The sequence below is a fragment of the Muntiacus reevesi genome, chromosome 3, assembly GCF_963930625.1.
Source record: "Muntiacus reevesi chromosome 3, mMunRee1.1, whole genome shotgun sequence".
Taxonomy (NCBI): Eukaryota; Metazoa; Chordata; class Mammalia; order Artiodactyla; family Cervidae; genus Muntiacus; species Muntiacus reevesi.
In genome coordinates, this window is record NC_089251.1 from 234,170,438 (window position 1) to 234,186,294 (window position 15,857).

A 15,857-nucleotide genomic window follows, 5' to 3' on the forward strand; every position below is an offset into this window, starting at 1 on the left:
TGGTGTCAGTATTCTAGATTTGGACCATTCTAATAGGTATACAGTGGTATCTTACCCTGGAGAAGGAAATGGCAACCCACTCCAGTACTCTTACCTGGAAAATTCCATGGACTGAGGAGCCTGGTAGGCTACAGTCCATGGGATCACAAAGAGTCGGACACAACTTCACTTTCACTTTACTGGTGTTTTAATTTGCATTTCCCTGATGACATGTACAAATTCTTTCTATATGATGTGGAACATCTTTTCATATGATTGTTATCTGTATACCTTCTTGAGTGAAGTGTCTGTTAAGGATTTTGGCCCATTTTAAAAATCAAGTTGTTTCTTACTGTCGAGGTTTAAGTATACTTTGTATATTTCAGATAACAGATCTTCATCAAATGTCTTTTGCAATTATTTTTTCCCTGTTTATGGCTTGACTTCTTATTCTCTTGTTTTTTTGTTTGTAATTAAAAATTTTTTTTAAATTTTGGCTGTGCTGTATCTTCATTGCAGCACTCGAGCCTGGACTTAGTAGTAGGGGCAGCCTGCAGACTTAGTTGCCCCGGGCATGTGGGAATCTTAGTTCCCTGGCTAGGGATTGAACCCACATCCCCTGCATTGGAAGGCAGATTCTTAACCACTGGAAGACAGATTCTTAACCATGGGACCACCAGGGGCATCCATCATTATCTTGTGATTGTTCTTTCATAGAGCAGAAGTTTTAAATGTTATTGAAGTCCTGCTTTATCAATTATTTATTTCCTGGGTTATGTCTTTGATGTTACACCTAATAAGGCATTACCATGCTAAAGATCATGTAAGTTTTTTCCTACTTCATCTTCTATAGTTTTACAATCTTGCGTTTTACATATAGGTATGTGATCTATTTTGAGTTCATTCTTAGGTGAAGAATTTTAGTTTGTGTCAAGATTTATTTTTTTGCATGTATTAATAGATATCCATTTGTTGATGGGACTTTGTTCCATCGTATTGCTTTATTCCTTTGTCAAAAGTCAGTGGACTATATTTATGAAGATCTATTTCTGAGTTCTCCATTCTGTTCAATTGATCTATTTGTCTGTTGTTTCACCGATACAACACTCTTCTTATTACTGTGGCTTTAGAATAAGTTTTGAAGTTTAAATAGCAGCAGTCCTCCAACTTTGTTTTTCTCCTTCAATACTGAGTTTGCTATTCTGAGTTTTTTTCCATCTCCTTATAAACTTAAGAATTAGCTTGCTCACATTCCAAATAACTTGCTGCGATTTTAACTGAGATAGTATTGTATTAATAGATCAAGTTGGGAAAAACTGACTTTCTGACAATATTGACTACTTCTAACTATGGAATCTATCTCCATTTATTTAGTTTTGCTTGGAATTTAATTTGCTTTTTTTTTTCTAGATTTCTAAGGTGGAAATATTAATTTTAGATTTTTTTTCTTTTCTAGCATTTGCTTTCAACACTATAAATTTCCTTCTAAGAAAAGTTTTCACTGCATCTGCAAATTTAATGCTGTATTTTCATTTTCATTACGTTTAAAATAATTCTAAATTCCTTAAGTTTAAAATTCTAAACTTCTTTTGAGATTTCTTCTTTGATCCACATATTATGTAGAAGTTTATTGCTTAATCTCCATATGTTTTGGAATTTCCCAACTGTCTTTCCATGATTGACTCCTAGTTTATTCCACTATGGTCGAGACCAAAGCACTCTATGATTTCTAGTCTTTAAAAAATTCTAAGGTGTGTTTTATGTCCCAGAAAGTGGTAGATATTCCACTTAAGCTTGAGGTAAATGTAAATTCTATTGTTTTGAATGAAACGATCTATCAATGTCAATTATATCCAGTTGAGTGAAAGTGTTGTTGAGTTCAAATAGTCTTTACTGATTTTCAGCTGACTGGATTGTTCATTTCTGAGCGAGATGTGTGGAGATCATTGACTGTAACAGGGAATTAATCTATTTTTCCCTCAGTACTATCAGCATTTGCCTCGTCTGATGTTGAGTTAATAGATGCGTATACATTAAAAACTGTTGTATCTTCTTGAAGAACTGAGCCCTTTATTATTATGTAATCCTCTTCTTTAACTTTGCTTATTTTGAAGTCTGCTTTGTCTGAAATTAAAATAGCTAACTCCTGCTTTATGGTATATTTTTCTCTATCCATTTACTTTTTAAAATAATTTTATGTATTTACTGTTTTGGCTGTGCCGGGTCTTTGTTGCTGCATGGGTGGGCTTTTCTCTAGTTGTGGTGAGCAGGGGCTACTCTCTAATTGCAGTTTGCAGGCTTTTCATTGTTGTGATTTCCCGTTGTGGAGCACAGGCTCTGGGGCACACAAGCTTCAGCAGTTGTGGCACATAGACTCAGTAGTTGCAGTCCCCAGATTCTAGAGCATACCCTCAATAGTTGTGGAGCATGGCCTTAATTGCTCCTTGGCATGCGGGATTTTCCCAGATTAGGGACCAAACCCAAACCCAACTAGGGACCAGGCAGAAGGATTCTTTACCACTGAGCCACAAGGGAAACCCTCTATCCATTTCCTTTTAATCTACATTTCATTAAGTATTTTCTTGTAGACAAGTTATATCTGGGTCTTATTTGTTGATCCACCATGATGATCTCCATGTCTTTCAACTGGTGCATTTCAACCACTGACATTTAACATGACTACTGATATATTTATATTAATATCTACCATATCTGTTACTGTTTTATATTTGTTGTCCTTGTTCTTTGTTCCTATTTTTATCTTCCATACCCATTTGAATGCAGAGTTCCAAACAGCAAGGAGAGATAAGAAAGTCTTTCTCAGCAATCAATGTAAAGAATTAGAGGAAAACAATAGATTAGGAAAGACTAAAGATCTCTTCAAGAAAATTAAGATACCAAGGGAACATTTCATGCAAAGATGGGCACAATAAAGGACAGAAATGGTATGGACCTAACAGAAGCAGAAGATATTAAGAGGTGGCAAGAATACACAGAAGAACTATACAAAAAAGATCTTCACAACCCAGATAATCACGTTGGTATGATCACTCACCTAGAGCCAGACATCCTGGAATGGGAAGTCAAGTGGATCTTAGGAAGTATCACTATGAACAAAGCTAGTGGAGGTGATGGAATTCCAGTTGAGCTATTTCAAATCCTAAAAGATGATGCTGTGAAAGTGTTGCACTCAATATGCCAGCAAATTCGGAAAACTCAGCAGTGGTCACAGGACTGGAAAAGGTCAGTTTTCATTCCAATCCCAAAGAAAAGCAATGCTAAAGAATGCTCAAACTACCGCACACTTGCACTCATCTCACATGCTAGTAAAGTAATACACAAAATTCTCCAAGCCAGGCTTCAGTAATACGTGAACTGTGAACTTCCAGATGTTCAAGCTGCTTTTAGAAAAGGCAGAGGAACCAGAGATCAAATTGCCAACATCCACTGGATCATCAAAAGAGCAAGAGAGTTCCAGAAAAACATTTCTGCTTTATTGACTACGTCAAAGCCTTTGACTGTGTGGATCACAACATAATGTGGAAAATTCTTCAAAAGATGGGAATACCAGACCACCCGGCCTGCCTCTTGAGAAACCTGTATGCACGTCAGGAAGCAACAGTTAGAACTGGACATGAAACAACAGACTGATTCCAAATAGGAAAAGTGGTACGTCAAGGCTGCATATTGTACCCTGCATATTTAACTTATATGCAGAGTACATCATAAGAAACGCTGGGCTGGAGGAAGCACAATCTGGAATCAAGACTGCTGGGAGAAATATCAATAACCTCAGATATGCAGATGACACCTCCCTTAGGGCAGAAAGTGAAGAACTAAAGAGCCTCTTGATGAAAGTGAAAGAAGAGAGTGAAAAAGTTGGCTTAAAGCTCAACCTTCAGAAAACTAAGATCATGGCATCTGGTTCCATCGCTTCATGGCAAATAGATGGGGAAACAGTGGAAACAGTGACTGACTTTATCTTTCTGGGCTCCAAAATCACTGCAGATGGTGATTGCAGCCACAAAATTAAAAGACGCTTACTCCTTGGAAGGAAAGTTATGACCAATCTAGACAGCATATTAAAAAGCAAAGACATTACTTTGTCAACAAAGGTTCATCTAGTCAAGGCCATGGTTTTTCCAGTAGTCATGTACGGATGTGAGAGTTGGACTATAAATAAAGCTGAGCATAGAAGAATTGATGCTTTTGAACTGTGGTGTTGGAGAAGACTCTTAAGAGTCCCTTGGATGGCAAGGAGATCCAACCAGTCAATCCTAAAGGAAATCAGTCCTGGCTGTTCATTGGAAGGATGGATGCTGAAGCTGAAACTCCAATATCTTGGCCACCTGATGTGAAGAGCTGACTCATTTCAAAAGATCTTGATGTTGGGAAAGATTGAAGGCAGGAGGAGAAGGGGATTACTGAGGATGAGATGGTTGGATGGCATCACCGACTCCATGGACATGAGTTTGGGTAAACTCTGGGAGTTGGTGATGGTTAGGGAAGTCTGGAGTGATGAGGTTCATAGGGTTGCAAAGAATCGGACATGACTGAGTGACTGAACTAAACTGAACTCCTTTCTGCCTTGTGTGTTTTAAGTATAGCTGATTTACAATATTTCATTAGTCAGATGTACAGCAAAGTGTTGATTTGGAGATATACACACATATACACTCTTTTTTTAATTTTAAAGTTTATTTTTGTGCTGTGCTGGGCTTTGTTGGTGCGTTAGCTTTTCTCTACTTGCAGTGAGTGGGAGTTACTATTTGTTGAGGTGCTAGGGTTTCTCATTGTGGTTGCGTTGCTTACCATGGAGCACCAGCTCTAGGGCATGTGGGCTTCAGTAGTTGCAGCACATGGGCTCTGTAGTTGTGGCTCTCAGGCTCTAGATCATGGACTCAGTAGTTGCTCTGCAGCATGTGGAATCTTCCAGCATCAGTGATCAAACCCATGTCTCCAGCACTAGTGCGTAGATTCTTTTTACTGAGCCACCAGGGAAGCCCCTACACTCTTTCTGAAAATTTCTTTTTCATTATAGCTTATTACAAGATATTGCATATCATTTCCTGTGCTACACAGTAAAATTTTATTGTTTATCTACTTTATATAGTATGCATATATATAGTGTGGTAGTGAGCATCTGTTAATTCCATACTCCCAATTTATTCCTCCCCCCTTCCCCTTTAGTAACCATAAATTTGTTTTCCATTTGTGAGTCTGTTCTTGTTTAGTAAATAAATCAATTTCTACTATTTTTTAGAAGCCATATATGTAATAACATACAATATTTGTCTATGTCTGACTTATTTCACTTAGCTTAATAATCTCTACATCCATCCATGTAGCTATAAATGTCATTGTTTCACTCTCTTTTTTATGACTAATATACACTACATGTATATGTGTGTATATATATATCACATATTCTTTATCTGTTCATCTGTTGATAGACACTTAGATCGCTTCCATATCTTGGCTATTGTAAATAGTGCTGCTATGAACACTTGGGTGCATGTATCTTTTCCAATTAGAGTTTTCATTTCTTTCTGGATATATGCCCAGGAATGGAAGTGCTGGATCATATGGTAACTTCATTTTCAGTTTTTTAAGGGGCTTTCCATAGCGACTGCACAAATTTACATTCCTAGCAACATAAAAGGGTTCCCTTTCCTTCACACTCTCTCTAGCATTTATTTGTAGACTTTTTGAAGATGGTCTTTCTCACAGGAGTGAGGTGACACCTTATTATAGTTTTGATCTGCATTTCTCTAATAATTAGCAATGCTGAGCATTTTTTCATGTGTCTGCTAGCCATCTGTATGTCATTTGGAGAAACGTCTATTTAGGTCTTCTGCCCATTTTTTGGTTCTTTTTAAAATTATTATTAAATTTATTTATGTTTGGTTGTGCTGGGTCTTCGCTGTTTTGCATGGGCTTTCTCTAGTTGTGGCAAGTGGGTGCTACTCTCTGTTGCAGTGCAGGGACTTCTCATTGCAGTGGCTGCTCTTGTTGTGGATCACAGACTCTAGACATTCAGATTTCAGTAGTTGTAGCACACGGGCTCAGTAGTTGCAGCACATGGGCATTAGGGGACACAGACTCCAATAGTTGCAGCTCCAGGGCCTGGCAGTTGCAGCTCAGAGGCTCTAGAGCACGGGCTCAGTAGCTGTGGTTCACAGGCTGAGTTGTTACATGCATGTGGAATCTCCCTGGACCAGGGATCAAACCCATGTCCCCTGCATTGGCAGGCAGATTCTTATCCACTGTGCCACTGAGGAAGTTCCTTCTGCCCATTAAAAAAATTTTTTTTTCATCAATGAGTTGTATAAACTGTTAATATATTTTGGAAATTAAGCCCTTGTGTGTTGCACTGCTTGCAAACATTTTCTCCCATTAACTGTCTTTTCGTTTATGATTTTGTTTGATGTGTACAAATTTCTATGTTTGGTTGGGTCCTATTTGTTTTTTTTTTTTTTTTTTTTTTAATTTCTATTGCTTTGGGAGAGTGAGCTAAGGAAATACTGCTAAAGTTTATGTAAGAGGCTATTTGCCTATGCTCTCTTCTAGAAGTTTATGGTGTCATGTCTTATATTTAAGTCTTCAAATCATTTTGAGTTTATTTTTGTGTATGCTGTGAGGGGGTGATCTAACTTCATTGGTTCACATGTGACTGTCTGGCTTTCCCAATATCACTTGCTAAAGAGACTGTTTTTTCACCTTTGTATATTCTTGCCTCCTTTGTTGACAAGTAATTGACCACAGTATGTGTGGATTTATCTCGGGGCTCTTTTTTCTGTTCCACTGATTAATACGTCTATTTTTGTCTCAATACCATACTGTTTTGATTACTGTAGCTTTGCAGTATTGTCTGAAGTCTAGAAGGATTATGCCACCCGCTTTGTTCCACTTCCTCATGATTGCTTTGGCAATTACTGGTCTTTTCTGATTCCATATAAATTTTAGGATTATTTGTTCTAGCTCTGTGAAAAATGTTATGGGTAATTTGATAGGGATTGCATTAAATCTGTAGATTGCTTTGGGTAGTCCAGCCATTTTAGCTGTATTAATTCTTCCAATCCAAGAGCATAGGTTTTTTTCCATTTCCTTGAATCCTCTTAAATTTCCAATTTTTATAGTTCTAAGCATGTATCTTTTACCTCCTTGATTACTACATTTATGACTATTTTTTTTCATGCAATTTTAAAGAGAATTTTTTTTTTAACTTTCTCTTTCTGGTATTTCATTGCTAGTGTGAAGAAATGCAACAGGTTTCTATATATTACTCTTTTATCCTGTTCTCTTGATGAATTCAGTTAACAGTTCTCATAGCTTTTATGTGGAGTTTTTAGGGTTTTCTACATAGAGTATCAGGCATCTGTATCAAATGACAAATTTTACCCCTTCCCTTCCAACTTGGATGCCTTCTATTTCTTTTTCTTCTCTGACTTATGTGGCTAGGACTTCCAATACAGTGTTGAACAGTAGTGGTGAGAATGGGCATCCTTGTCTTATTCCAGAATTTACCAGGAAGGCTTTCAGCTTTTCACCATTTGGTAGTTTCTTGGCTGTGGGCTTGATGTTGAGGTATGTTCCCTCTATACTCATTTTAGGAAGAGTTTTTATCAGAAATAAAATTGATTTTTGTTGTTGAATTTCATCAAATGCTTTTTGTTCATCTATAGAGATGATCATGTGACTTTTGTCTTTTTCTGTTGTTAATGTGGTATATCAAATTAATTGATTTGCATATGTTGAACCATCCTGGTGACCCTAGAATGAAACCCACTTGATCACAGAGCATGATCCTTTTTATATGATGTTGGATTCAGTTTGCTAAAATTTTGTTGAGGATTTTTACATCTATATTCACCAAAAATATTGACCTGTAATTTTCTTTTTTGGTAGTGTCTTTGTCTGGCTTTGGTATCAGGGTGATGGGGGCTTGATACAATGATTTGGGGAGTGCTCTCTCCTCTTCAACCTTTTGGAAGAGTTTGAGAAGAACAGATATAAGTTTTGTTTGGTGGAATTGCCCAGTGAAGCCATCCAGTTCTGGACTGTTGCTGGAATGAGTTTTTAAATTACAAATTCTACTTTATTTCAGGTGATTGGTCTGTTCAAATTATCAATTTCATCTTATCCATTTCAGTTTTGATGGGATGTATGTTTCTAGAAATGTGTCCATGTTTTCTAGGTTGTCCAATTTGTTGGCATATAACTGTTTACAGTATTCTCTTATCTGTTTCTTATGGTCTTGTGTGTATGTGTGCGTGTGTGTGTGCTTCTAATTTTAATTTCAAGTTCTAGTTTAATTTAATTCTAACTTCAAGTTCTTTCCAAAAACAAGGCCCCAGGAAATTCCAGGTTCAATATGCTCCCAGGCTTGGTCCACTGCTGTCTTGTATTCACATGTAGGTGTTCATTCACCAACAGTAAAGCCCAGGATGGATGTGATAAAACAGGACTTCCTTCTTCATGGCACGAGCCTTTTGCTGGTTTCAGAGGTGGACAGTGATTATCAGAGAAAACACACAGGAACTTTTCCTTGGAACTGAGGTGGGATCAAAAGTGTCTGTTGTGAACATTACTATGTTTTCTCTGACTCTTTGCCTCCAGTTTCTGAAGATATATGTTCTAGCAGAAAACAATTTTCCTTGAAGATACTGAGTGAAAATTTCATAAAAAAAACACACACACTTCCAGTGCACTGTGTTTTCAGGTACACGGGGTTTAGTTCAGTTGCCAGATGTGCTGATTGATGTGTTCACCTCAATAGCCAGGTGAGCTTACTTCCTTGATATAGCCCACTCTATTCTTCATAGTGTGACAGGCCACTGAGAGTTGGAAAGGGTGCAGTAACCCTGCAATCACGTGGAAATTCTTCCCTGGGAAGGCAATTTCATGAATGAGGTCTTCTAAGCAAATGACATCAAACTTCCCCAGGTGCTTCTCAATCACTGTGTTGTCTGTCACAGGGATGACCTTGTTCTTGACCTTGGCCTGTCCATGTTTCAAGATGAATTCCTGAACAGACTTGAGATTTGGAAATCCCCAGGTCACATAAGGTTCCACAATACAAAGTGTCTTCATGCTTTGAGGGGTCACTTTCATAAAGACACCACTGAAAATCTTATTCAGGCAAAGTCTTGCAATTGTCCTCTGCACCAGTGAACTCACCCCATTAATCCTTTGAATATGTACAACAAAGGCCAAGGAATGTTTGTCTGGCACTTTCAAGCCACAAGCTTTCACTTTTAGCCATCTGAGTTGTACCCTGTCCTATAGTTGCCACCAGGAATCATGCATGAACCATTCTAGTCACTTAAACTTGATCTCTTATCCTTTTCTCTGCTCTTTCCTTTGCAAAAGTGCCTGTTTTGCCCGGGTGGCTTTGAGGGCCTGATAAGCCACCTTCTTTTTCAGGAGATTCTCTGCAACCAAAGGGATTTTTCTTCTTGGCTCTTCCTCCACCATTTTTCCAATGCTGCAGCTACTACTCATGTCTCTCTTGTGGTTTTAAATGAGCATTTTATAGGATTCCACTTTGTCTCCTTTCCTAGTCCATCAGCTATAGTTCATATTTTGATTTTTTTTATTGGTTTTATTAGAGTTTTTAATATGCAACAGTCCAAATGCACTTTCAAATAACACTACTCCTCTTCATATGTAGTATACCTCATAATAACAAAATAATTCTAATTTCTCCCTCCTATCCTTTGTTTCACTGCTGTTATTCATTTCACTTATCCCTGGGTTGGGAAGATCCATGGGAGAAGGAAATGGCGACCCACTCCAGTATTTTTGCCTGGAAAATCCCATGGACAGAGAAGCCTGGAAGGCTACAGTCCATGGGGTCACAAGAGTCGGGCACGACTTAGCGACTAAAGCAAAGCAAACATGTATGAGAATGCTGTGCTGTGCTGAGTTGTGTCTGACTCTTCGTGACCCCACAGACTGAAGCTAGCCAGGCTCCTCTGCCCAGGGAATTTTCCAGGCAAGAATATTGGAGCGGATTGTCATTTCCTGTGCCAACATATGAGAGTACTTAAGCATATATGTGGGCTTCCCAGGTGGCGCTAGTGATAAAGAATCTACCTGCCAATGTAGAAGATGAAAGAGACGCAAGTTGAATCCCTGGGTCAGGAAGATCCTCTGAGTAGGAAATGGCAACCCACTCCAGTACTCTGGCCTGGAAAATCCCACGGACAGAGGAGCCTGACGCTCTATAGTCCATGGGGCCGCAAAGAGTTGGACATGATTGAGCAACTTAGCCTTCACACATACAAGTGTATACATACATAGATAAGACATATACATAATTGAATATATTGTTGCTATTTATTTTTAACACAGTGCTGTGAGCTCAATTAAGAATAAAGTAAATAAAAGTTCTTATTTTATCTTCAGTTTTTCCTTCTTTGATGTTTTTCGTTTCTTTATGTAGATATGAGTTTCTGAACTATATTATTTTCCTGTCTCTAATAAATTTCTTTCTGTTTTTGGCAAGGCTGGTCTACAGGCAACAAATTCTCTTAATTTTTGTCAATTTTCCCTTCAGTTTTGAAAGTAATTTCACATAATACAGAATTCTACATTGGTGGTGTTTTTTTCTCCCAACAGTTTTGATATTTCAGTCCACACCACAGTCTTTGTGTTTATGTGGCTTCTAAGGAGGTGTTGGATGTAATTATTTTGTTCCTTTATAGGTAAGATTTTTTTTAACTCTGTCCTATTTCAGGTTTTTTTGCTTTTTTTTTAATCTTTGACTTTTTAAAATTGAATGTGATATGCCAAGGTATAGTTTTGGGGGATATTTATCCTGCTTGGTGTTCTTTGAGTTTCCTGGATCTATGGTTTGGGGTCTAACATTAATTTGGGGGAAATTCTCAGTCATTTTTCTTTCAAATAGTTCTTCTTTTCTTTCTTCTCCTGATAGTCCCATTACATCCACGTTAAACCTTTTCTAGTTGTCCCACAGTCTTTGTTTAAGCACATAGGGTGGGGGGTCCCTGGAGAAAGAGAATGAGACATGGCTTTCTTGACATTTTTGACATTTTTGACGTTTTTGACATTAACCATTTTGTGATCTAATCCTGGCCACAATGCTTGCCTTTGAATAGGTCTCAGTAATTAATCACCTTAAAAGAGGAAGAACAAACAACTGTTATCAGGCAAGAGAAGTAACAATAGCAGACTCCCAATTTTGTTTCAGTGGTAAAAATTAGCCTAAAGTGCTCAACCATCAGATCAACAGGAACCTAAGGGATGAAGACATTGATCTCCTCTTTTTTCTTTTAATAATATATTTTAATAATATAATTTAATAATATAATTTATACTTTATCCCCCAGAATTTATTATTTTTATTAATAACTTTTCTTAAAATATTTTAGAAATATTGAGATAATATGACAGCATTCTATTGGAAGAAGCTGCCTTAAAATGTCTTTATTTCTTGCTAAAGTTTTGGTTATTCCTACAAAATTTATATGAAACTGATGCTTTCTAAGAGTAAAAGAACATTTTCAAAAATATTTCTCATCTAGGGGACTCTACATTCTCTCTTTTTTAAAATTTTATTTTACATTGGAGTATAGTCGATTTTCAATGTTGTGTTATACTCTGTCAACTTAACTAGTTTCCCCTCAGTACACTGTTTGTTAAGAATGGACTGCTCTGGTGTATTTCAAACTGGTTCCTTTCTCTCTTTCCAAGCCAGAAGACTGATGGGATTTTTCTTAGATTTTTCTTGTGGAAATAAACATTTATTTCAGTTTAATTAACCACAGTCTAGAAAATCTAGGGTATTACATGATATAATCTGGGAATAGGCAATATTTTTTAAGTTTAGCTAGCAAGCCCAAAATTATAAAGAAATCACATACATATTTTACCATATGAACGTATCTATGAACACATGGTAAAATAAAATAAATGGCAAGACACTTTCTCCTTCAAAGAAAAGCTATGACAAATGTAGACAGTGTATTAAAAAGCAAAGACATCACTTTGTCAACAAGGTTCGTATAATCAAAGCTATGGTCTTTCCAGTAGTCATATACAGATGTGAGAGTTGGACCATAAACATGACTGAGTGCCAAAGAATTGATGCTTTCAAGCTGTGGCGCTTGGACTAAGTTTGGTACAAACCTTAGGACCGAAGGAGATCAAACCCGTCAATCCTAAAGGAAATCAACCCCGAATATTCACTGGAAGGACTGCTGCAGAAGCTGAAGCTCCAATACTTCGGTCACCTAATGAAAAGAGCTGACTCACTGGAAAAAGTCCTGATGATGGAAAAGATTGAAGACAAAAGGAGAAGGGGGTTGGCAGAGTATGAGGTGGTTAGATAGCATCACTGACTCAATTGGCATGAGTTGGAGCAAATTCTGGGAGATAGTGGAGGACAGGGGAGCCTAGCACACCACAGTCCACAGGGTTGCAAAGAATAATAGCAAACGACTTAGCGACTGAACAACAGACAGAAGACAGTTAAAGAAACACGGTGAAGGCAGGACAGAGTAGCAATATCTGTGACACTGAAAAGAAATGATAGGACTTCCCTGGTGGTCTAGTGGTTAAGAATCCGCCTGCCAATGCAGGGGTCACAGGTTTGATCTCTGGTCCAGGAAAATTCCACGTGCTGTGCGGCAACTAAGTTCATGTGCCATAACTGTTGAGCCCTCACTCTAGAGCCCGCAGCCTGCAACTATGGACCCCTCATGCCACAACGACTGAAGTCTGCACATCTAAAGCCTGTGATTCACAACAAGAGAAACCATTGCAATAAGAAGCCCATGAATAGCAACAAGGGTAGCTCCCATTTGCTCACTGCAACTAGAGAAAGCCCATGTACAACAAAGACCCAGCACAGCGATAAATAAATACATAAATAAAATGAAAAGGATAATTGATATAAATAAGGATTTAGAGAAAAAGGTACCTTTGATTGCAAAATTGAGATGAATATGCACATGAAATTTGATGCTGTTTTATCAAATAAATGGAAAAAATATCTGTATGAGTATTACTCTGTCTGCATGTGTGTTAACTATTCTTTTAATATTGTATTACTGTGAAGAAAAAAATGAAGAATACTAAATTTGCAAGAATGTTTATGAAATAGTAAATAGAGGTAGGAGAGCTAAATAAAACAGGTAAATAAAAAAGAGAGCTAAATAGAGAAGAAAAAGGGGGAAGGGGGAAAAAAAACAGCCTATACTAAAATAGCTAGCATGTATGACACATTGTTACAAAATTACAAACAAATGTAGACAAGAAAGAAATTAAGATTATAAAGGACATTGCAACGAACTTGCCAGAGGGCATATCCAAGGAATTCATATCAGTATTTATTAATAGATGCCCTTCTGCTTGAAGTGTCACAAAATGTAGTCCAACGTGGACATGAGGCAGAGTATATATGGTCTTGGTTATTATCAATCTGAGGTTGTTATGTATGTGTTCAGCTTTACTGTACTAAAGGGACAGGGGTCAGTTCAATCTGGTTTTATGGTTTATTCTGGGGGTGATCAAACTCTCTACAAAAAACCAACTAGTAAATATTTTAGGCTTTTTGGGTCATATCATCTCTATCATAACTACTTATCTCTGCCACTGTACGTAAAAACAGTCGTAGAATACAATGGTTAATTTTATGTGCTAACTTGGGGAGGCTAGAATATCAAGTCACTTAATCAAATTCTAATTTAGGCATTGTAGTGAAGATATTTTGTAATTGTGGATAGACAGATATGTATTGTATACTATTGGTTCTGTTTTTATGGAGAACTCTGATTTATACACAGATAATACATAAAGTAATGGGCCTGGCTGTGTTCCTATAAAACTATTTATAGTAACAAGCAGTGAATCCAACCTCTAGTGCTATCAACAATAAAAGACAGTTACTTTTATTAAAAGCTCTATGTTTTGACACTGGGAAAAGTGTTTCATACATGGATCCAAGTGTCCCATAAACTGAGAATTGTTTCTGACCAGGCCAGATATTCTGGAGCAGCAATGAGAGCAGGAATAATTTTCCTAGAACCAGTGAGACCATAAGCTTAAGCTTAGGAAAGAGTTTCTCAGAGAAGGTTTCAAGATGGTATTCTTTTAATTGGTTTTTATATTGCCTTCTCTACTGGTTTTGAAGATCAAAAGTTATTACTGCTGCTAATCCAACAGAAGTCAACCAAGAGCATGTCTTGAATGCTCATTTATTAAATGGAGCATCTTTCAGTTGTTCCTGAAAAGAGGGAAAATTTAAATTCACTAAATCAAAGGTTTTTACTTTTGGAATAAAAAGAATCTTTTACATCAAAGATTTAAAGCAAAGGACCTTTTAAGTAACGTATTCCTTAGAAGGAAGAATCTTCACACTATAGACTGTTATTCAATAATAATAAGTACTGTATACTTAAGAGTTAGCTGTAACTTTAAATGGTAGATCTTCAATTTGGTTAACGCCACAGGTTCCCTTCTCCAGAATTAATAAAATTCCCATTTAAGAAGAAATTGCCAGCCTTTGTTTTCAACTTAGGGACACTCCCCTTCCCACCCCGCATAAGAGGATCCTAGGTATTACCTGCTGTTCCTCAAAAGTTTAAGAAATGACTACATTCAAAAAATAAGTTGATTCATAAAAAGTAAATATAACCATATCTTTTCAAGATTATATCACTTATGCAAAGTGAAGAATATCTATAAAATTGCCCTTACCATAGAGAAGCTTCTTGGAAGGCTAGGTTGTGAATGGTAAGATATGGGGAAAATAGAAACTTTAAAATTCAGTATCTGAAAGAGAATTCTAACCTATCAGGTAGTTGAAGAAATATTCAAGCATAAAAACAGAGAGTTGTTATGACCATGACCAAATGATAGACAAATTTATAAAGTAAAAGGGGATAAATTAATAATAATAAAGAAGACCTTAGAGAACAAGCCAAGTTCAAAAATGGAAATTAACGGGTTGGAGGGGCAAGTGGTGAACAAAGATATTTATACACAAAAAGGTATGTCAGAGTTGATCTTAAGGATAAAAAGCTCAGCAAAGAAAAGTCAAAAGGGGGAAATTTGTGCAAAAAAAGACAATCACGGGGTCTAAATTGGTCAGAAAAGTTCTAATTTCAAATAATTTCCCTGTCAAAGCACAGGTCCTGATTTCAAGTTCAGAAAATATAGTCACTCTATTTGTATCTATAATCTCTATCAAATTGTCTTTAATGTAGAAAATCTCAATAATTACTTTCTGATAATGAAAATTATCTGGAAACTCAAATCAGAGAAAGTACATTGAAAACAGTATCAACTAACAATTCTTAAACAAAAAAATACTTACTAGTGGTCTTTATTTACTAGCATCAACAAGACACTAATTTGAAAAGTCTGCTTAGCCTAAGAAATTGGGGCCACACTCACCTCTTCTGATATTATCAGTGCTGTGTAGGGATGAAGTAACAGTCTGCCAAAATCTGAACCATTCTTGACAGGTTTGGGGTTTCTGTAGAGAAGTTACCTTTACCAGATCTGACTGCGATACCTCAGGAAAATGGTAGTCAATCCTTCTAGTGTAGAATGTACCTCAGAAGATGTTTAAGGGACCTATACAATAAGTCCCAGAAAGATAATATTAGTAGTGATTTGGACATGGAATGTAATAGCTAACAATCATGGAATGCTATGTTCTAGGAACTGAGGCATTATCTCATTTAATCCTTTTAAAAACGCACTGGGTATTCTTCATTTTGCAGACAGTAAAGAATCTGCCTGCAATGCAGGAGACCTGGGTTCCAGACCTGGGTGGGGAAGATCCCCTGGAGAAGGAAATGGCAACCCACCCCAGTATTCTTACCTAGGAAATTCCATGGACGGAG

At 37.1% G+C, this 15,857-nt stretch overlaps 1 pseudogene; it reads right to left on the bottom strand.

Annotated features, from left to right (window-relative positions):
- Window positions 1-8,712: 8,712 nt before the first annotated feature.
- LOC136163445 (large ribosomal subunit protein uL30-like) lies at window positions 8,713-9,736 on the bottom strand (annotated as a pseudogene).
- Between the last annotated feature and the right edge of the window lie 6,121 nt (window positions 9,737-15,857).